The sequence below is a fragment of the Bos taurus genome, unplaced genomic scaffold (assembly GCF_002263795.3).
Source record: "Bos taurus isolate L1 Dominette 01449 registration number 42190680 breed Hereford unplaced genomic scaffold, ARS-UCD2.0 Leftover_ScbfJmS_1427, whole genome shotgun sequence".
Classification (NCBI taxonomy): domain Eukaryota; kingdom Metazoa; phylum Chordata; class Mammalia; order Artiodactyla; family Bovidae; genus Bos; species Bos taurus.
Window position 1 is genome coordinate 1 of NW_020190528.1, and position 23,002 is coordinate 23,002.

Consider the following 23,002-nt stretch of genomic DNA (forward strand, 5'->3'; position numbering starts at 1 on the left):
ACCTGTGACACCAGTGTCACCAGTGACCGCTGCCTCACCCGTGACACCAGAGGCACCCATGACACCAGTGTCACCCGCGGACCCGCATCGCCCACAACACTCACAGAACCCATGGCCCACAGGACAACCACATCCCCTGTGACACCTGCAACACCAATGGCACCCATGACATCAGCGGAAAGTCCCTGAAGGAACCACCTGCCTCCCGGATGTGCTGATGCGCAAAGCTCCACCCTTGTTGGGTAACCCGAGAATATGTCCCAGTCACTCCCTCTGGCCTCACCCAGAAAAAGAAGGGGGTGGCTGGGAGAATCTTGAGATGGCTCTCTAAATATATTTGCTATGGCCTGCCCATAAAGAGGGCTAATATTAAAGTGATAAAAGAAACAGCCAAAGGATGACCTGCAAAGCTCCCGATGACCTGGTCATGTTCCCACCTGGATGATGGGATTCAAATCCAGCACCTCCATCACCTTCAGGAAAGCCTCCTATCCAAAATCCTGGCCAGCTCTGAGGATGCTATGGAGTGGTCTGGGTGACCAGAAGAGGCACCACCCTGGCCTGGCTGCCCCTCCTCCCCTGCTGGGTGAAACTTCAGAGACTAGACTGTGCCCTGGGGCATGTCCTCCATCCCCCACACTTCTGTCTTTCATGTTGCTGGGAGGGGATAATGCTTGTCATCTCCTTTGGCTTCTTCATAGTCTTATAAAACTTTGTGCTCCAGAAAGATGCATCACACTCTGTTTTGCCTTCTCTCTGGTTAGAGAAGTGTGCAGTCATGTAGTACTTGGCGTTAATGACCTAAGAATTAGCACAATCATTCCCAAGAGCAACAATTGCTGCACTCCAGGGCAGAAAGATTATTATCCCCCTGCACTGACATTACCTAATATTTTCAGAAGGGTCAAAGGGAACTTTTGATCCCTGCAGCGTCTGGGATAGGCTAATAAGTCCTGTGAACCAGCCGGTGTGTGGTGTGGTCAGGTCCCCATGCAGATGACCTTCTTGAATATCCTGCAGGAGTTGGGTTCTCTCCTTCTCCCATGGGGAAGGGCCCTGATGTGTGAGATGTTTAAAAATTTTCTGATGTGGATCATTTTTAAAGTCTATTAAACTCGTTACAATATTGCTTCTGTTTATATTCTGGTTTTTCGACCTGGAAGCTTGTGGAATCTTTGCTCCCCAACCAGGTTGAACCTGCAACCCCCTGTGCTGGAAGGTGAAGTCTTAACTACTGGACCACCAGGGAAGTCCCTCTTTTATCTTAATTTTTTTTTTTACTGTGTGGGTTTGACTACAGGGACTGGCTGACTATCAAAAATATTAGATTTGTCAGCGTTCCCTGGTTCCCTGGTTCAAGGAGCCACTGAACACAGGGGTGACTGGAACAGGGTCTTCTTCCCAGAGGCCTGGCTCTGGGGGCGCACGCTCTGGGGGCACACCCTCTCAGAGGCATCAGCTGCACCGTTCTGTGGGCTCTTGTGTGCTTACATGTCACTTGCTGACTGCGCATTTCTTCACCTCCACACGCAGAGCATTCTGGCCGCTTGCCCGCGAGCCACCTCCTGGCGCAGTCACAAAATGGTCTACAAGATTCTAAGACAATCAGGCTCTTTCTGTTTTTCTTCTCAGCTCTTAGCTCTTTGTTTTCTATATCAACAGAGTCACTGACTTTTTTTTTTTTTTCTTTTTTCTTCTCTTCACCTGGATTCTGTAGCAAGGATTCTGGGATCCTAGGAACTGGCCCAGTATACAAGGATCCTTCCCCTTTCTTCTCATTTCTTCATTACTGTCTCTCAGTTCTGCATCAGAAAAAAAAAAAACCCATGTGCCAAGTTAGTGAAAACAGATCTCTCACTGCAGAGGGGGAGAAAGAGAGACACTGACAGACCAAACAATAATTATGTTAATTGGATGGGAAGGAGAGGAAGACTTGAATGGATTCTTCCTCTACTATAAAACAAAGGTAATCAGAGAGCAACGAACTCTGGATACATGGTACATCCTAATGGCAGTCAGGAAGGAATAAAGCAATCTGATGTGAGGAGATGGGCTGGGCTGCTGGTCATCCCACATCTGAGATGACATTCTCAGCTGGCTTTTAGGTGAACCCTTCTGTCTCAAATGAGGGATTTCAATTCGTTCACAGGATAACCACTTTCAGCCATCAATTTCTCTGATAAACATCATTCATATGCACAGAGTGAAATGTGTTCATTTTGGATATTTCCTGAAATCCAACTCACTAATTCACAAAGCCTTGGGAGTATCTCCCTACAAGATGCTTATTAATTACAAAGTTGAACTTTAAATCTACATTGGAGAAACCTCACAGACACCACCTTAAACACATGGTCAAAGTCTACCTCACTAGTAATAAAATGTGTCAACCTCGTATACCTTTGTGGAGCTTCCCTGGTAGCTCAGCCATAAAGAATCTTCCTGCCAATGCAGGAGACATGGGTCTGAGTGTTCAATCCCTGGGTCAGGAAGGTCCCCTGGAGAAGGAAATGGCAACACACTCCAGTGTTCTTGCCTACAAAATCCCATGGACAGAGGAGCCTGGCGGGCTACAGTCCATGGGGTTGCAAAGGAGTTGGACACAACTGAGCAACTAAACAACAACCTCATGCACCTCTGGATGCGACGCACCGGGAAGGGGATACCATCGTGTCTGTGCAGAGACCTTCCCAACCATCTCGTCCACACAGCGTAGTGAGCACAGTACCACGTCTCCTGTGTGCTGTCCTCCTGTGCACTTCCCCACTCTTACTCCAAATCACAGCAATGATGCCTGTGCATGTGGATGCTGAAATATCTTAAGTTCAGTTGACATTACCAACAACAATCATCAGGCAATGGAACTGTGTTGATGCAAAACAAGCCCTCATTCTACTTGGGGAAAAATTCAATTAACAACGGAATCATGTAGAGCCACCCGGTGGTGATGGAGATTTAGTGGCATACTGCAGTTGAAAGCTGCCTGTAGGGGCCATGGGGCTATTTCCCCTTTATTCTTGCTTTGCCAGCCCCCAGCAACCATGCTGGTTGCCACTCATCACAAATCAAATGAAACAAAAAATCACCAGGGGTTAAAAAGCCTACACTGGATTATAGTCATGCCATTTGGAACATAAAATTTTACTGGTAATTGCATTCTGCTGAATAAATATCCTGACATCAGCTTATGGCACATAGTATTCTGATGGTGATTATTTTCACTTAAATGTGTCTGCCTCTAAATAAAATAGGAAAAGCTACAATGACACGAGGTTTGGAGATGGAATGGATAGTCTGTTCATTAAACCAGAGGTTCTGGCGTGGAGTTAGGATTGTGGGTGAAACAAATTACACAGAGATTTATTTCACATTATGTCTTTGCAAAGTTATCTATTGAAGCCACACACTTAACGGTTTTCAAACTCTGTTGTATGTATATAGAGCCAGGGGCCAGAAGTACAGAAGCTGAGGCTCTTTCCCAGACATTCTGTATTCGAATCTTTAGGAGCAGGACTCAGGAATCTACACTCTTAACACAGTTCTCAAGTCTTCAGTGAACTGCCATTTTGACGAATACTGTTCTAAATGTTTACCAGTCTTATTCCAAGGTATCAACGATGATTCAAGTATAAATTGATCTAAAAAGCACAAAGTCTACCACTGGAAATAGGCCAAGGAACAGCAAGTATGATTCATGGGTCAAATCTGACTCACCAACTGTTCTTACATATAAAGTTTTATTGGAACACAACCATGTTTATTTGTTTACAAATTATCTACAGCCACTAAAGGCAGGGGAAACAGAGATCAAATTGCCAACATCTGCTGGATCATCGAAAAAGCAAGAGAGTTCCAGAAAAACATCTGTTTCTGCTTTATTGACCATGCCAAAGCTTTTGACTGTGTGGATCACAATAAACTGTGGAAAATTCTGAAAGGGATGGGAAATACCAGACCCCCTGACCTGCCGCTTGAGAAACCTGTATGCAGGTCAGGAAGCAACAGTTAGAACTGGACATGGAACAACAGATTGGTTCCAAATAGGAAAAGGAGTACGTCAAGTCTGTATATTGTCACCCTGCTTATTTAACTTATATGCAGTGTACATCATGAGAAACACTGGGCTGGAAAAAGCACAAGCTGGAATCAAGATTGCCAGGAGAAATATCAATAACCTCAGATATGCACATGACACCACCCTTATGGCAGAAGTGAAGAGGAACTAAAAAGCCTCTTGATGAAAGTGAAAGAGGAGAGTGAAAAGTTGGCTTAAAGCTCAACATTCAGAAAATGAAGATCATGGCACACAGTACCCAAAACAAAACCAGAGAAAGTTCTAGATATATTTTTACTATTTTTATGATCATTCTTTATTTTTTTATTAATTAAAAAAAAAATTAAGCCCTCTAATATTTCTTTAATTTTCACTTTTATAACCTACTATTACTTTGCAACAACAACAACAAAAAAGACTCTTATTTTTTTTAAAGCAAACTTCATATATATATTTTTTATAATTTTTGTGACCTTGTTTTTTTTCTTCTTTTCTTTAACATTGTATTTTTGAAATTCCAGACTCTACTCTAGATTTTTAACTTTTGCTTTGTGGTATTTGTTATCAATTGTGTACCTATATTTTCTTTATAATTTTTGCGACTTGGTTTGTTTTCTGTTTTTTCTCTCTTTTCCTTCTTCTTTTCTTTAACATTGTATTTTTGAAATTCCAAACTCTACTCTAGATTTTTAATTTTTGCTTTTATATATTTGTTACCAATTTTGCACCTTTAAGAACCCAATCTTCAGTACCCATTTTTCAGTAGGGAGCAAGATTACTGGCTTGACTGCTCTCTCCCTCTTTGGACTCTCCTTTTTCTCCACCAGGTCACCTGTGTCTCCTCCCTAACCCCTCTCTACTCTATGCAACTCTGTGAATTTCTGTGTGTTCCAGACAGTGGAGAACACTTAGGGAACTGATTACTGGATGGATCTGTCTCCCTCCTTTTCATTCCCCCTTTTATCCTCCTGACCACCTCTGTCGCCTTCCTCCTTCTTCTCTTCTCTGTATAATTCCGTGAACATCCTGAGCGGTACAGTTGTGGAGTGCACATAAGGAAGTGATTACTGGCTAGCCTGCTCTCTCCTCTATTGATTCCACCTCATCTCATTCAGGTCACCTCTAACTCCCTCCTCCCTCTTCTCTTCTCCATGTAATGCTGTGAACGCTGGGTGGCCCTCATGGTGGAGAAACTTTTCATCTTTAACGTAGATGTTTTATCAGTGGTGCTGTATAGAAGCAGAAATTTTGAAACTACTGTAAAAATAAGACCGATAACTTACTTAAGCAGGAGGCTTAAGTCCAACCCCTAACTCCAGGGAACTCCTGACTCCAGGGAACATTAATTGACAGAAGCTCATCAAACACCTCCATACCTACACTGAAACCAAGCACCACACAAGGGCCAACAAGTTCCAGGGCAAGACATACCAAGCAAATTCTCCAGCAACACAGGAACACAGCCCTGAGCTCCAAGATACAGGCTGCCCAAAGTCACCCCAAAACCATAGACATCTCATAACTCATTACTGGACACTTCATTGCACTCCACAGAGAAGAAATACAGCTCCACCCACCAGAACACCAACACAAGCTTCCCTAACCAAGAAACCTTGACAAGCCACCTGTACAAACCCACACACAGTGAGGAAACGCCACAATAAAGAGAACTCCACAAACTGCCAGAATACAGAAAGGACACCCCAAACTCAGCAATTTAAACAAGATGAAGAGATAGAGGAATACCTAGCAGGTAAAGGAACAGGATAAATGCCCACCAAACCAAACAAAAGAGGAAGAGATAGGGAATCTACCTGATAAAGAATTCTGAATAATGATAGTGAAATTGATCCAAAATCTTAAAACCAAAATGGAATCACAGATCAATAGCCTGGAGACAAGGATTGAGAAGATGCAAGAAAGGTTTAACAAGGACCTAGAAGAAATAAAAGAGAGTCAATATATAATGAATAATGCAATAAATGGAATCAAAAACACTCTGGAGGCAACAAATAGTAGAATAACAGAGGCAGAAGATAGGATTTGTGAATTAGAAGATAGAATGGTAGAAATAAATGAATCAGAGAGGAAAAAAGAACAACGAATTAAAAGAAATGAGGACAATCTCAGAGACCTCCAGGACAATATTAAACGCTACAACATTCGAATCATGGGGGTCACAGAAGAAGAAGACAAAAAGAAAGACCATGAGAAAATACTTGAGGAGATAACAGTTGAAAACTTCCCTAAAATGGGGAAAGAAATAATCACTCAAGTCCAAGAAACCCAGAGAGTCCCAAACAGGATAAACCCAAGGCGAAATACCCCAAGATACATATTAATCAGATTAACAAAGATCAAACACAAAGAACAAATATTAAAAGCAGCAAGGGAAAAACAACAAATAACACACAAGGGAATTCCCAGAAGGATAACAGCTGATCTTTCAATAGAAACTCTCCAAGCTAGGAGGGAATGGCAAGACATACGTAAAATGATGAAAGAAAATAACCTACAGCCCAGATTATTGTACCCAGCAAGGATCTCATTCAACTATGAAGGAGAAATCAAAAGCTTCTCAGACAAGCAAAAGCTGAGAGAATTCAGCACCACCAAACCAGCTCTCCAACAAATACTAAAGGATATTCTCTAGACAGGAAACACAAAAACGGTGTATAAATTCGAACCCAAAACAATAAAGTAAATGGCAATGGGATCATATTTATCAATAATTACCTTAAACATAAATGGGTTGAATGCCCCAACCCAAAGACAAAGACTGGCTGAATGGATACAAAAACAAGACCCCTACATATGCTGTCTACAAGAGACCCACCTCAAAACAGGGGACACATACAGACTGAAAGTCAAGGGCTGGAAAAAGATTTTCCATGCAAACAGGGACCAAAAGAAAGCAGGAGTAGCAATACTCACATCAGACAAAATAGACTTTAAAACAAAGGCTGTGAAGAGAGACAAAGACGGTCACTACGTAACGATCAAAGGATCAATCCAAGAAGAAGACATAACAATTATAAATATATATGCACCCAACACGGGAGCACCACAATATGTAAGGCAAATGCTAACAAGTATGAAAGGAGAAATTAACAATAACACAATAACAGTGGGAGACTTTAATACCCCACTCACACCTATGGATAGATCAACTAAACAGAAAATTAACAAGGAAACACAAACTTTAAACAATACAATAGACCAGTTAGACCTAATTGATATCTATAGGACATTTCATCCCAAAACAATGAATTTCACCTTTTTCTCAAGCACACATGGAACCTTCTCCAGGATAGAACACATCCTGGGTCATAAATCTAGCCTTGGTAAATTCAAAAAAAAATTGAAATCATTCCAAGCATCTTTTCTGACCACAATGCAGTAAGATTAGATCCCAATAACAGGAGAAAAACTATTAAACATTCCAACATATGGAGGCTGAACAACACGCTGCTGAATAACCAACAAATCACAGAAGAAATCAAAAAAGAAATCAAATTTGCATAGAAATGAATGAAAATGAAAACACAACAATGCAAAACCTGTGGGACACTGTAAAAGCAATCCTCAGGGGAAAGTTCATAGCAATACAGGCATACCTCAAGAAACAAGAAAAAGTCAAATAAATAACCTAACTCTACACCTAAAGCAGCTAGAAAAGGATGAAATGAAGAACTCCAGGGTTAGCAGAAGGAAAGAAATCTTAAAAATTAGGGCAGAAATAAATGCAAAAGAAACAAAAGAGAGCATAGCAAAAATCAACAAAGCCAAGAGCTGGTTCTTTGAAAGGATAAATAAAATTGACAAACCATTAGCCAGACTCATCAAGAAACAAAGGGGAAAAAAAAAAAAAAAAGAAACAAAGGGACAAAAATCAAATCAATAAAATTAGAAATGAAAATGGAGAGATCACAACAGACAACACAGAAGTACAAAGGATCGTAAGAGACTACTATCAGCAATTATATGCCAATAAAATGGACACATGGAAGAAATGGACAAATTCTTAGAAAAGTACAACTTTCCAAAACTGGACCAGGAAGAAATAGAAAATCTTAACAGACCCATCACAAGCACGGAAATTCAAACTGTAATCAAAAATCTTCCAGCAAACAAAAGCCCAGGTCCAGACGGCTTCACAGCTCAATTCTACCAAAAATTTAGAGAAGAGCTAACACCTATCCTACTCAAACTCTTCCAGAAAGTTGCAGAGGAAGGTAAACTTCCAAACTCATTCTATGAGGCCACCATCACCCTAATACCAAAACCTGACAAAGATGCCACAAAAAAAGAAAACTACAGGCCAATATCACTGATGAACATAGATGCAAAAATCCTTAACAAAATTCTAGCAATCAGAATCCAACAACACATTAAAAAGATCATACACCGTGACCAAGTGGGCTTTATCCCAGGGATGCCAGGATTCTTCAATATCCGCAAATCAATCAATGTTATACACCACATTAACAAATTGAAAAATAAAAACCATAGGATTATCTCAATAGATGCAGAGAAAGCCTTTGACAAAATTCAACATCCATTTATCATAAAAAAGAAAACTCTCCAGAAAGCAGGAACAGAAGGAACATACCTCAACATAATAAAGCTATATATGACAAACCCACTGCAAACATTATCCTCGATGGTGAAAAATTGAAAGCATTTCCCCTAAAGTCAGGAACAAGACAAGGGTGCCCACTTTCACCATTACTATTCAACATGGTTTTGGAAGTTTTGGCCACAGCAATCAGAGCAGAAAAAGAAATAAAAGGAATCCAAACTGGAAAAGAAGAGGTAAAACTCTCACTGTTTGCAGATGACATGATCCTCTACATAGAAAACCCTAAAGACTCCATCAGAAAATTACTAGAACTAATCAAGATTATAGTAAAGTTGCAGGATATAAAATCAACACACAGAAATCCCTTGCACTCCTATACACTAATAATGAGAAAACTGAAAGAGAAATTAAGGAAACAATTCCATTCACCATTGCAACTGAAAGAATAAAATACTTAGGAATATATCTACCTAAAGAAACTAAAGACCTATATATAGAAAACTATAAAACACTGGTGAAAGAAATCAAAGAGGACACTAATAGATGGAGAAATATACCATGTTCATGGATTGGAAGAATCGATATAGTGAAAATGAGTATACTACCCAAAGCAATTTATAGATTCAATGCAATCCCTATCAAGCTACCTACGGTATTCTTCACAGAGTTGGAACAAATAATTTCACAATTTGTATGGAAATACAAAAAACCTCGAATAGCCAAAGCAATCTTGAGAAAGAAGAATGGAACTGGAGGAATCAACCTGCCTGACTTCAGGCTCTACTACAAAGCCAGTCATCAAGACAGTATGGTACTGGCACAAAGACAGAAATATAGATCAATGGAACAAAATAGAAAGCCCAGAGATAAATCCACGCACATATGGACACCTTATCTTTGACAAAGGAGGCAAGAATATACAATGGATTAAAGACAATCTCGTTAACAAGTGGTGCTGGGAAAACTGGTCAACCACTTGTAAAAGAATGAAACTAGAACACTTTCTAACACCATACACAAAAATAAACTCAAAATGGATTAAAGATCTAAACGTAAGACCAGAAACTATAAAACTCCTAGAGGAGAACATAGGCAAAACACTCTCCGACATACATCACAGCAGGATCCTCTATGACCCACCTCCCAGAATATTGGAAATAAAAGCAAAAATAAACAAATGGGACCTAATTAACCTTAAAAGCTTCTGCACAACAAAGGAAACTATAAGCAAAGTGAAAAGACAGCCTTCAGAAAGGGAGAAAATAATAGCAAATGAAGCAACGGACAAACAACTAATCTCAAAAATATACAAGCAACTCCTACAGCTCAACTCCAGAAAAATAAATGACCCAATCAAAAAATGGGCCAAAGAACTAAATAGACATTTCTCCAAAGAAGACATACAGATGGCTAACAAACACATGAAAAGATGCTCAACATCACTCATTATCAGAGAAATGCAAATCAAAACCACTATCAGGTACCATTTCATGCCAGTCAGAACGGCTGCCATCCAAAAGTCTACAAGCAATAAATGCTGGAGAGGGTGTGGAGAAAAGGGAACCCTCTTACACTGTTGGTGGGAATGCAAACTAGTACAGCCACTATGGAGACCAGTGTGGAGATTCCTTAAAAAACTGGAAATAGAACTGCCTTATGATCCAGCAATCCCACTGCTGGGCATACACACTGAGGAAACCAGAATTGAAAGAGACACGTGTACCCCAATGTTCATCGCAGCACTGTTTATAATAGCCAGGACACGGAAGCAACCTAGATGTCCATCAGCAGATGAATGGATAAGAAAGCAGTGGTACATATACACAATGGAGTATTACTCAGCCATTAAAAAGAATACATTTGAATCAGTTCTAATGAGGTGGATGAAACTGGAGCCTTTTATACAGAGTGAAGCCAGCGAGAAAGAAAAACACCAATACAGTATACTAACGCATATATGGAATTTAGAAAGATGGTAACAATAACCCTGTGTACGAGACAGCAAAAGAGATACTGACATATAGAACAGTCTTTTGGACTCTGTGGGAGAGGGAGAGGGTGAGATGATTTGGGAGAATGGCATTGAAATACGTATAATATCATATATGAAACAAGTCGCCAGTCCAGGTTCGATGCACGATACTGGATGCTTGGGGCTGGTGCACTGGGACGACCCAGAGGGATGGTTTGGGGAGGGAGGAGGGAGGAGGGTTCAGGATGGGGAACATGTATATGCCTGTGGCGGATTCATTTCGATATATGGCAGAAGCAGTACAATATTGTAAAGTTTAAAAATAAAATAAAATTAAAAAAAATAAAAATAAAAGTTTAACATTTAGAAAACTAAGATCATGGCATTCAGTCCCATCACTTCATGGCAAAAAGATGGGGAAACCATGGAAACAGTGGCTGACTTTATTTTGGGGGGCTCCAAAATCACTGCAGATGGTGATTGCAGCCATGAAATTAAAAGACGCTTACTCCTTGGAAAGTTATGACCAACTTAGACAGCATATTAAAAAGCAGAGACATCACTTTGCCAACAAAGGTCTGTCTAGTCAAGGCTATGGCTTTTCCAGTGGTCATGTATGGATGTGAGAGTTGGACTTAAAGAAAGCTGAGCGCTAAAGAATTGATGCATTTGAACTGTGCTGTTGGAGAAGACTCTTTAGAGACCCTTGGACTGAAGGAGATCTAACCAGTCCATCCTAAAGGAGATCAGTCCTGGGTGTTCATTGGAAGGACTGATGCTGAAGCTGAAACTCCAATACTTTGGCCTCCTGATGCAAAGAGCTGACTCATTTGAAAAGACCCTGATGCTGGGAAAGATTGAGGGCATGAGGAGAAGGGGATGACAGAGGTGAGACAGTTGGATGGCATCACCGACTCATGAGTTTGGGGAGGCTCTGGGAGTTGGTGATGGACAGGGAGGCCTGGCGTGCCGCAGTTCATGCGGTCGCAAAGTGTTGGACACGACTGAGTGACTGGACTGAACCTAACTGAATGTGCTCAGTGCATATAACCACAACAAACAGTTGTTATTTATTGAATGCCCACTGTTTTAAGCACTTTCTATTTACTAATAATAGCCATCATTTGTTGAGTTTTTCTTATGTGCTAGATCCTAAACACATGGCATGAATGAGTCCACATATATTTCTGTAAGGTAGGCAGGATTATTAGCCCACTTTTCCAGGTGAGGAAATTAAGGTCGAGAGAAAACATACCACTTACCAGAAAAAGCTGCCAGTAATAATGGGCAGAGCTAGAATTCAAACCTGGCAGTCTAGTTCCTCAATCTACATTCTTGACCACGACCCTATGTTAAATTATAATGTGTCATTTAGTCCTACAGTAACCCACAAGGATATATATTGGCTTGCCTACTTTGGAAATTAACAAAATGAAATCCACAGAAGATAGGAAAGACCTTCAGTCACAGATATGGTGAAGTGGCAATGCTCAACTTCATACCCAGGTCCATCAGACTCCATTAAACATTATTTTATATGCTTGTGCTCTTGAGTTCAACACAACTACCTCTGGAAGCTTATTATGGGAATTAAATAAGACCACCCATGTGTTTTATACATGCTAATATACTATACTGAATGTTGGATTGAATTCCCGGTGAGCACACCGTTCAGTCATCACTATGCCTATTAGCATTAGACAAATAGTCTCTAAATTGCAATCCTGTATGTCTATCAGTCTGTTTGTTGATTTTAAACTGTAATAGTTTATGTATAAGTTACATACGTGCATTATTATACTAATATATCTTCAGTCTGCCACATATTAGCTAATTGCTCCTGGCAGCTTCTTATCCTATCTGTGCTTCAGCTTCCTCATTTTTAAATAGGGACAATAGTATTTATATGAGGTGTTGTGAGAGTTAAAGTAACTAATAGAAGTAGAGCATTTGTAACAGTACCTGGTACATAAATAAAATGCATAAACAATAAAATGCATAAAATAATATGATTGTGCATAAGAAAATATACAAAAATAAACTGTAAATAATAAATGAGTTAAATTTTATTTTAGTGTACTGATTAATTATATACACTTTTCTGCCTTACCCTAAAGTATTACTAATATCACTAATTTTAGCAAGGAAGTATGATTGAACAAGTACCACTGCTTTTTATGTCTGGATATAACATTTTGTCATATAGCTATTTGATAGCCTGGTTCTAAGTAATACTGCAGTGGGCTGCCATGCCTTTCTCTGGGGGATCTTCCCAACCCAAGAATCGAACCCAGGTCTCCCACACTGCAGGCAGATTCTTTACAGTCTGAGCCACCAGGGAAGCTACTGGAGTGGGTAGCCTATCCCTTCTCCAGGGGATGTTCCTGACCAAGGAACTGAACTGGGGTCTCCTGCATTGCAGGCAGATTCTTTACCAGCTGAGCTGCCAGGGAACCCTGATTTTAGCAACGAAGTATGACTGAACATGTGCCACTGCTTTTTAAAGCCTGGATATGACATTTTGTGACACAGTGATTTGATGGCCTGGTTCTAAACTTACTTTGGTTTTTCATTGTAGTGGTTGCCTAGTTGAAAAATATACTTCACAAAGTAATACAGGTGCTTATGGAAAAGCATATTCATATACAAGTCTTATGTTTGATCAATAAATTTCCATCTTCTATAATGTTAATCTCTTTCCTTAACAAATTAAAGGAAGGTATGTAATAGTTATATTTTTACAGATGATCTTAAAACCTACCTAAAGGCTTCATTTGGACCGTTTTTTAACAAATTAGAAAATTCACTTTCAAAGTATTTTTAATATTGACATATAAGAGTTGTACAGGTAAAATACATCAGTCTTAATCTCAGGAACAAAAATCACATAGTGATGAAAATATCTTTAAACATGCACTTTCAAAATTCTTTCTCCAAACCATGAGTTTTCTTCAAAGGCCATTATTTCCTCATTTATTACCAAAAATATCACTTTCATTTCAAAAAGATTGATTAAGTATGTATATTTTCTCAAAAAAAAATGCTGCTAGATAACATATCACCAATAGCCATTGTTTTTAGCTCATGATATATCTGAGAAAAAGTTCAAACCAGGATGGAGCATGCTATTTTTCCATTTTTCCGTTGTTCTTATTATTGACTTGAATTATTAGGACCATCTTGACCAGCAGTTTCTTTCCAGAAAATATTTTAAGTCACTTATACATTTTAAGAGTGTTAATTTATCATACTCAGTAATAGTGTATAAATCCATTTCACCAAGAACATGCAAACTACAATACGTCACTGGAAGTTCAGAATGAGGGAGGTGCCACCAACTCTAAGTTACAGAGCTCCCATTCCTCTTGCAGACCATGTGATGCAGAATGCTCTACTTGAGTGATGAGTGATGGAAGCAGTATCAATCACATATTCACTACTAGCAAAGTTTAGTGTATTTCTCTTTTCTCAAGATAAAATCTTAATAGAGTTTGGAGTTCTAATATCTGGTGACTCAGTGTACAGTATCCACCTGCTGATGCAAGAGATGCTAGTTCGACCCCTGGGCAGGCAAGATCCCCAGGAGAAGGAAATAGCACTGGGAAATCCCATGGACAGAGGAGCTCGGCAGGCTACATTCCATGGGGTTGCCAAAGAGTCAGACACAACTTAGCGACTAAACAACAACAACAAAATATTTTCTTCAGGCATCTTAAGGGACAGTCTTGCACTTCCCTAGAATGCACACACCATAATTCGGAAGTGACAGCACGAAGCTGGCTCATGTCAACAGTGCCACTGCATGGTCATCAGAGAGTAGCATGAGTCCTATTTTTGCCTCAGACCTCTATTCTTCCCATTAAGGGCACTCAAGCACTCACAGCTTTTCTCTTTCTATTCTTCACTATCCTTATTATCAAACTCAAATATATTAACACACAGGCACACTTTTAAACTCCATCTCTCGTTTCATTCTTATATCTCTCCTCCATGAATCTTCCTCTCCCCCATGCTTATTTTTCTGTGAACTGAAAAATTAATCATTCCTTAGAAGCATAAAGATAGTCATTAGTCATATGCCAAAGATAGAAACTCTCCATTTTCATCTAAAATTAAACAATGAAAAGTAAAATGTTAGTCTCTCAGTCGTGTCCCACTCTCTGAGACCCCATGGACTATAGCCTGCCAGGGTCCTCTGTCCATGGACTTCTCCAGGCAAGAATGCTAGAGTGGGTTTTAACCACAGATATATAAACATATACATGCAAAGACACACACACTCACACATACATATGCATTGTTGTTGGCCAGTCACTAAGTCCTGTTGGACTCATTGTGACCCCATGGACTGTAGCACACCAGATTTCCTGCCCTTCGCTATAATACATGCATTTTATAAATATATTTAATATGCAGTTAAGATTTCAACCTATGACTTCTGGGGATACGCACACAGCAGTAGTCATGGTAAATTCTAGAAACAACACTTTTTTAACCACAGACATATAAACATAGATACGCACATACACATATACTCACTCCCTGGAGCTCAGATGGTGAAGAATCCACCTGCAATGTGGGAGACCTGAGTTCAATCCCTGGGTAGGGGAGATCCCCCTGGAGGAAGGCATGGCAACCCACTCCAGTATTCTGGCCTGGAGAATCCCCATGAACAGATGAGCCTGGCAGTCTACAGTACAAGGGGTCGCAGAGAGTCAGACATGACTGAGCAACTAAGCACAGCACACATACATACTTAAAATTGCACACATATATAAGTAATATACAAAGTAAGTGCCAGATGGTCAGGACCACATGGCTACGAGCAGAAGCGCTGGACACGCAAAGCGCTTACCTGCCCTGGGATCTGAGGGAGATACATCTTGCTGGAACTATTTCAAGGTGTTTAGCCAAGTTGAGAGCGAAGAAACTGCTAATCTTCCAAGCGAGAAGGTTCTTGGGAAGGGCTCCAGAGGCCTTTGTCCACTCTGACAGGTCTCTGAGGGTCCTAGTGGAAAATCAGACAGTAAAGAGCGATTTGTGACAGGGGCTGTTGTCTCAATCCAAGTCACCGAGGCAACAGCCCACGGCCTGGTCAAAGGACACAGCGAAACCCCAGAGGAAACGCTATAGTTTCCACACAGACCATCAATATCTCCTGAACATCCAGAGGGTGTGACCACAGGTTGACCCGGGAGCTGGTCCAGACAATGAGGCTCCTCACCCTCCTCTAGCTTTAAAATGTATGCCCACAGGTCCTTCCCTGTGGAAGGGAGCCATTTTCAAGGAGGTAGTTTTGAGAGATTGGGGTGATGTTGAGACCCTTTGAATTGTTAAAACTTCTCTATAAAGTTGAGATTTTGAAGAGCAGGGGAGGAGATCTACTCGCAAGGGTGAGCAAGTAGCATGTGATCATCACTTGTATAAATAAAAAGATTTGCAGGTGAAATCCTGCTGTTGTTTAGTTGCTGTGTCTGACTCTTTTGTGACCACATGGACTATGTAGTCCACCAGGCTCCTCTGTCCATGGGATTTCCCAGGCAAGAACACCAGGTCCATTAAACATAGTGCTTGGCACAATTATGCTCATGACTTGGATAAGCTAGGACCTTATCCAAGTGACCCAGTGATTCCCAGATACTATTTCAAAACTTAATAAGTGATTTCCATGTGCCAGTTTCTGTTCAAACTCCTTTAATCCTCACAAGAAGCTGGTGAGGTAAATACTATCAGGATTATGATTTTACCAGTGGAAAAAAAAAGTACAGGGAGATCAAGTGACTTTCTTGAAGTTGCACAGCTAAAAAGTAGCTGGGAGAGCACTATGGACCCAAACAGTCCACCCCTGTGACCTGGACCCTCTCAGGTATAGTGCCTACAACTTTACACCTGATCAGTGCATTCCTTTAAAGCAGGAACCACTTTCTTCCTTTTTGGACCCCTCTCAAACTGGGTTTAGAATGTCCTCATAATCCCATGAAAATAGAAACACCTCAGAGAAATGTGAAATATTGAGTGCTAATAGCACTGCATGTGCTGTGCTTATTCTGATTTTATTCAAATAGAAAGTGGAACTGCAAAAGAAAATCAAGTGCTAAGAAAGGTAACTCCAGGCACCATGTCTGGCTCACCCTGCGGCATTCTATCCATGCATATGGTAACCAACAGGAAAATAAACAGGCCCGAATCGTTACCCCAGAGGTATATGGTATGTAAGCACGAAGAAATATTTTATTCTGCTCTGGGGCCCATTTTATACTCAACTCTTCATTTCTCCACCTCCTTATGAGCCTGTGCTGCAGAAGCTATCCCCAAGTGGAAGTGCTCATTTTCCCCACTTATCTGAGGGGCCAACAGGTCAAGATAACACGTTGTACTGAGAAGTGATTGGGTCCTTCCAAGGTTTACATGTCTTCAGAGTAATAGGTCCAGAGGACCCCTGACTCCTGCCAGGACCTGAGCATAACATCCGTTCCAGTGTCTCCTCACAGCCTGGAGACTTCCCTTCCCCACCAGACTGAAGCTCCATGAAGACAGAAGCGCATTTACTCTCTTTGCTGTCATAGCCCCAGCACATAGCTCAGAGCCTCTCCTGTCAGGTATTCTCAATAAATACCCAGTGGACATAAAGTCTGCTTCTAGCCCGTGGTGCAGATGAAGATGTTTTTGTCCCCCAAGGGACACCGGACAGTGTCTAGAGAAGGTTTTGTCATCACACCTCGTGAGGAGGGGGTGGAGAAGAGAGGCACCGCGGTCTGCCCGGTAGAGGTCAGGGATGCTGGGAAAGCCTAGGATGCACAGGACAGCCTCCATAACAAAGAATTTCTCAAGGTATCAACCCTGCTGAGGCTGACAATCTCTGTTCTAATCCACTGAATCCCTCTGATTAATGAAAAAACTGAGAACTGAAGAGATGATATTTCTGACTCAATCTTGCCCACCAGAACAGTGGCAGAGTCAGACCCGGGGCCTGACTCCCAGATCAGGCTCGTGTCCTCACGAGTATTAATCAATACTCCAGAAATCAGGACAAGTCTCTTCAGAGCACTGGTGTGGTTGCTCAGGCCAAACAAACTCATGCTAAAAAGACAATCTTAGATTATAGCATGATTCCCTGCTATTTTCATTAAAAAACAAAACAAAAAAAAAAACCCTACATAGCTTATTTTACTACACTGTGGAGACATTGGTTTTTTATCACTCATTTTTCTAAAGATGGGTTAATAGCTGGTTGTGTGCTGTGCTAAGTTGCTTCAGCTGTGTCTGACTCTTTGTGACCCCATGGACCATAGCTCACCAGGCTCCTCTGCCACCTGGGAAGCCCAATGGGTGGTTAAAGGGTGAAAAATTAAAGACAAGAAGGTGACTCCTGAGCTCTTTCTCTCTCATTCTCTTTAAAGAGAAACAAATGGAGAAGAGTTAAATCTGCTAACTTTGAACAGAAGTTGCACGATTAACTTTTGTATTTTTCAAACTCTAAGCAACACGACCTGAGCTCAAGCATCTCCTGAAGCCGCTGACCATCCCCCTGGCTGCCTTGTTTTCACAAGTGCTCTCAGGCTCCAGGAGGAGGCAGAGTGGAAGACAAGCAGAAGCTAAACCTTAGGGTCTAGACACCTCTGCCACTTACTCGGGCAAACTCAAGAGCCTCTCTGAAACTGAATTTTCTTATGAAAATGGAAAATTTATAAAGGATGTATAGAACAGTGTTTTGGACTCTGTGGGAGAGGGATGGGGGATGATTTGGGAGAATGGCATTGAAACATGTATAATATCATATAAGAAACGAATTGCCAGTCCAGGTTAGATGCAGGATGCAGGAGGCTTGGGGCTGGTGCACTGGGATGACCCAGAGGGATGGATTGGGGAGGGAGGTGGGAGGGGGGTTTAGGATGGGGAACACATGTACACCCGTGGCAGATGCATGTTGATGTATGGCAAAACTAATACAATATTGTAAAGTAAAAAACAAACAAATAAATAAAAGAACCAAACAAATAAAAAAAAAGAATAAAAAAGGAAAAACAATTATAGGGATATTTTAAAAAATGTAAAGATGAATTAAGTTTCTCCTGAAAAGACTGAGCACTTACTTGGTAAAGAGAACAGATGTCTGCTTTTAACTGTCAACAGAGCTTTTACTTTTTTTCTTCCTTTTCATCCTTCAAAAGACTAAAAACACCAAGCCAAGAATTAATAGCTAAAATATATTCCTCCCCGTCCTCTCCCTCTCCAGTCAGTAACGCTAAATTCTTCAGGCACTAGAACATGATATTGAACAGTTTGCTCTGGGAGCTAACCTGATGACTTTTGTCTGTTACCGGCTCCATAGATCTGTTAACACTGATTATCTAGTGTGGATTTGTTATTACACTAGACATTCCCTGGTGGCTCAGACAGTAAAGAGTCTGCCTGTGGTGCAGGAGACCAGGGTTCAGTCCCTGGGTCGGGAAGCTGCCCTGGAGAAGGAAATGGTGACCCACTCCAGTATTCTTGCCTGGAAAACCCCATGGGTGGAGGAGTTTGGCAGGCTACAGACCATGTGATCACAAAGAGTCAGACATGACTCAGTGACTTCACTTTCACTTTAGACATTCACAAGGAGGGAGGGAGGGACCGACAGGAAAGACTCTGATCTATACCCTGCTCTCAGGAAACTCACAGTTTAGTGAAGAGACAAGATGAGAGCACATACAATCCAAAACCACGAACAACGGGGTGCATGCATGTCTGAGACAGATAATTCTTCCACACTTTCAAACATCAGATTCCACTTGTGCCTGGGTGCATGTGCTAACTAACGTTAGTTCAGTTCAGTTCAGATCAGTCGCTCAGTCGTGTCGACTCTTTGCGACCCCATGAATTGCAGCACGCCAGGCCTCCCTGTCCATCACCAACACCCGGAGTTCACTCAAACTCACATCCACCGAGTTGGTGATGCCATCCAGCCACCTCACCCTCTGTCGTCTGCATTCCAGCCATCTCATCCTCTGTCGTCCCCTTCTCCTACTGCCCCCAATCCCTCCCAGCATCAGTCTTTTCCAATGAGTAACGTTAGACACCCTTCAAACATCACTTGCTGCGGGACACATGCGCTGACGTTAGATACCTCCTCAGACAGCACTTGCGGTTGGGCGCATGCGCTGACGTTAGACAGCCTTCAGGATTCCTGGCCGTTGGGCATCACTGGCTGTTGGGCGCATGCGCTGCCGTTAGACACCCTTCAGGAGTCTTGGCCCTGGGGAATGACGGCGGTGGGGGGGGGGGGGCGGGGGGGCGGGGTTGGGTGCATGCGCTGACGTTACACACAGCCTCAAACGTCACTTGCAGTTTGGCCAATGCGCTGACCTTAGACACCCTTAAGGATCACGGGCGGGCGGTTGGGCATCACTAGCGGTTGGGCATCACTAGTGGCTGGGCATCACTAGCGGTTGGGCACATGCACTGGAGTTAGACACCCTTCAAGGATGAATAGCATTCAAGGAGAGTTTTCAGGGAGGAACACATTTCAGCAGGAGACAAGAGCCAGGTTCCAGAAAGTAGAGAGCATTGGAATTTAAGAAAAATGCTTTCCCAGGAGGGCAGGCTCTGCAAAGGGGCTTAATGGGACTGAAGATAAAAGCAAACAGGCTTAGAAAAGAGAAATGTACCTATTTTTTTTTTATTTATTCCATATTATTTTATTTATCCCCTACGCAGATGGGAACTGCTCAAGATTTTGGAGCAGTAAGGGATACAAACTGAGAAATGTGCTTTCCAGACGGTTCTTTGGCAACTCTAGGAAGAATAGATGAGTCGATTGGTTCAGGGCAGGGAAGAGACTAAAAGCAGAGTGAAGCTAACTAAGACCAGTTCATTTTCTCCTTGGTTTGAATTAAAAGTAGGGTCTGATGTTTGGAAGGGGTCTTAAAGGTCACTTGGTGCAGCCTTGGACCCTGTGCCAGACAGTAATGGGAGACACGGAAATGACCCAAGGGGTTAGTGAAGAGCTCAGCTCCACAGCAGACAGAGAGGTGCAGGGGAAAGACCTCAGGCCTGGCACCCGTCCTTCCTGCCCAGTGAGCAGAGCAACCTCAGGCAGGATACTTTCTGGGTCTTGGTGCCTTTCTCTGTGAATATTAACTTTCAACAGACAGAGATGTAGTGATAACAAAATTATATCTCCTACCCACTGTAGCCTGGGCTACCTAAGTGGCGCTGGTAGTAAAGAACCCGCCTGCCAACACACGAGACATAGAAGACACGGATTTGATCTTTCAGTCAGGAAGAGACCCTAGAGTAGGGCATGGCAACCCCCTCTAGCGTTCTTGCCTGGAGAATCCATGGACAGAGGAGCTAGGAAGGCTGCAGTCTACAGGATTGCACAGACTCAGACACAACTGAAGTGACAGCACACACACCCCCTGTGGCCTAGCACAGGGTACACACACCACCTCTTGGTTGCAGCCAAAATCTTCCTCCTTTTTTCACTCATCCATAGACCAAATTTCATCTCCTAAAAACACACAGGGCATGTTTGATACCAATTTCCTAAGACAAATACTAGAAGATAGAAACCATGTTGCCACAAGTCTTACCTTTTGCTAAAGAACATTAAATATCACCCTCCTCAGATAACATATTTTCCAAAAGCACTTATCTTTGCAATTCCTAATACATGCACTGTGATGCCTAAAATGGTCTTTAAAATAAAACCATATTCCTGTGTATGGTGAGGGTTAGGCTCTCACTAATGCAGTTCTGAGTATTTTACTCCTACAGAGTGAGTTCATTTGGCTAAGAGGAAGAGAGGGGCTCTGTTGCTGACCTCTAGAGACTTCTGAACCCTTTGCATTCCTCCACATGCTAGTCTGACAAATTCTCAAGTGTACTCTAGGACAAGGCATTAGGAGAAAAAAAAAAATGAGAACCACTGGTTTAAGACACATGTATCAGTGTTTGGCTGACTACCCAAAATAAATTACGATTAACAAGATTAAAATAACTTCAACACTTCATGTTAAAGAGGCAGGGATAAGCTCTCTCTAAGGCAGTGCATAAAAGGCAGAGCAGTTTGCAGTACAAGCAGCCTGGTCTTGGGACCCTTGGCCTCCCATAGCTGGAAAGAAATAAAAGAGGAGGGAGCACGTCATGCCTGTCCCATCAGTGTGGAGAACAGACTTCTGCTTTTGAAAACGGGAGTCTCTCTTCCCTGACTCCACGGCCCACAGCAAACACACTCAGCAACAGAACATGCATTATTGACCCCTCACTCTGGACCAGGTTCTGTGTGAGGTCTTACAGATGGTAAGGTGATTAAACCATCACTGTTGCTCTCAAGCAGCTGGAAGTCTGACTGAGGAGACTGTTAGAGAACAAGTAAGACTAAGGCAATATAACCTAGTACATGTAACAAGGATAAGCAGAACCTAGATTTTGTACTTAAGGTCTAAGCAGGGGCCAGAACAGCTGTTAAGAGCTAGGGTGGAGATTTCATTCAAAGTGCCATTGGCAGTAGCAAGCAGTCACGGACAGCTCAAAACTAAAATTTCACAAGGATTTCACCAGGCTGAAAGATCAGGCAGGGAATTCCAGGCCAATGGAATAACATGCCCAAAAGCTGACTGGTGGGAAAGCCCAAAGATTATCAAGGAAAAGGCAAATATACCTATGGATTTAAAATCCCTAAATCATGTGGAGTCAAAGGCTTTTAACCACGGAAATTACACAAGAGATTACAGTGGAATCCTCCAGAACCGTGTAGAGAAGGAGGTGGAGGAGCGACTCCAGAGTCAGGGAGAGCTGTTAGAAGACATGAGACCAGGTCACAGATGGAGCCCTGGATTAGGGCAGTGTCTTTAGGGATAGAGAAGAGATGGTGGGTTTGGTAGATATTTTGGACATGTAGCCAAAAGATGTACCACATATTCTTGAGTAAATATTTGACCATGACGCTGTGCTACTGTTGAGGGCCCAACAATTAAAGCAAAGGACGGGTCCTAATACCTCCCAGCACAGACACAGATGAACTACTGTGAAAGAGAGCCACCTTATTGAGGCATTTGTGCTGTGCAAAGATGCCAGGAGAAAATTAAATACTTTATTTCCCTATGTATTTATGAAGCACTTCACTCATCCCAAATTCTCATTTACTGACAGGCACCGTAATACACTCCCTACATACATAATCTCATTTACTATCTTAAAAAAGGCTAGTGCACTGGGACGACCCAGAGGATGGTATGGGGAAGGAGGAGAGAGGAGGGTTCAGGATGGGGAACACATGTATATCTGTGGTGGATTCATTTGATATTTGGCAAAACTAATACAATTTGTAAAGTTTAAAAATAAAATTAAATTAAAAAAAAAGAAAGTAAAAAAAAAAGGTACTATATGCAAAGCAACAAATTAACTT

General features: G+C 41.8%; 1 long non-coding RNA gene across 4 annotated transcripts; it reads right to left on the bottom strand.

Annotated features, from left to right (window-relative positions):
- Positions 1-719: 719 nt before the first annotated feature.
- On the bottom strand, positions 720-19,805 carry LOC112445447 (uncharacterized). 4 transcript variants are annotated; one of them, XR_009493699.1, is made up of 4 exons: positions 19,718-19,805; positions 18,702-18,780; positions 15,464-15,616; positions 720-1,802 (listed from the first exon to the last, which is right to left on the bottom strand). It is a non-coding gene; the product is annotated as an uncharacterized lncRNA (long non-coding RNA). The 4 variants fall into 4 exon arrangements; XR_003033687.2 differs by having other exon boundaries at positions 19,566-19,778; XR_009493698.1 differs by having other exon boundaries at positions 19,530-19,777.
- Between the last annotated feature and the right edge of the window lie 3,197 nt (positions 19,806-23,002).